This window comes from Apis dorsata, unplaced genomic scaffold, assembly GCF_000469605.1.
Source record: "Apis dorsata unplaced genomic scaffold, Apis dorsata 1.3 scaffold_74, whole genome shotgun sequence".
NCBI lineage: Eukaryota > Metazoa > Arthropoda > Insecta > Hymenoptera > Apidae > Apis > Apis dorsata.
Window position 1 is genome coordinate 1,517,684 of NW_006263372.1, and position 1,157 is coordinate 1,518,840.

Sequence of the window (1,157 nt, forward strand, 5' to 3'; positions counted from 1 at the left end):
TTTTTGTATGAGCACAGTAACCGCAGGTACTTATTACCTGTGAGTAGTAATTTTTTTTTTTTTATGTGTTTTATTTAGATCAGGATAGATCTTCTTGTATATTTTTAAAAAGATAATGTTGATAATTATTAATAATTTTTTATACATATTTAGTTATTAATTTGAATTCAGTTATTACTTTAATTATAATATTTAATTATTTAATATTTTGAAATAAAGTTAAATAATGAAGTGTAAAAATATTTTATTTTTTTCCATAAAAAAATATATGAAATATTATATGCAAGAAGATAATTCGCGACAGATAGATTTTTGAATCAAAGCAAAAAGTTTTGAACATTGTTTTTGCATTTTTAAAAATGTGCTTTGATAAAGAGATCGTCTGAGATTATTTTCAGTAATACTCCATTTAAAGGCAATTATTTCTTATTATTAATTATCATATATAAATTTAATTATTAATTGTTATAAATAAATTTCTTATTTATTGTCTATATATTTTTTCTTTTGAAATTAATAGAAGTTCATTGAATTTATAAAATAAATTATTAAAGTTTAAAATAAAATAAACAGATTTTGAATTAATCCGTTAGAAAAAAAAATACTCTAATCATCTTTTTTAGCTCAGGATTTTCAGATTTAACCCTTTCCGTGTCCATTACCAGGATCTCATTCACATGCCCAGGTGTTATTTGGATGAGAGAGAGGCAATGGGCATGATGACCATAGTTCATAAGTTTATAATAATTTTTCAGCGACTGACGATGCGTTAGTGTATCGTGCACGGCGTATTTTCCACATTGTGTGTGAGGTTAGGCTGTGGAATTGCGCCGCCTAATTTTTATTATTATTATAGTATAATTTGAAATATTTAAAATATTCGATTAATCTCATTAAAATTTTCAATAACAATTTAATGATATCAAATTTTGTATCACTTTAGTAATTTAAAAAGCATAAACTTTCATTAATAAATATTCAAATTAATTAAAATTAAGACGTGTTTTTATTGTGTTTCACGCAATGGTCGCTAGCCATCGTCAGTTGATTTCAGGAAAAACGGTACGTAAAGTTAGAGTGTGCAAGTAGTGTGTCAAGCTCGGGTGTCGGAGGCGTCCCGGGACGCTTTCCCTAGTGTAGGCTTTTGCGCCCGAGTG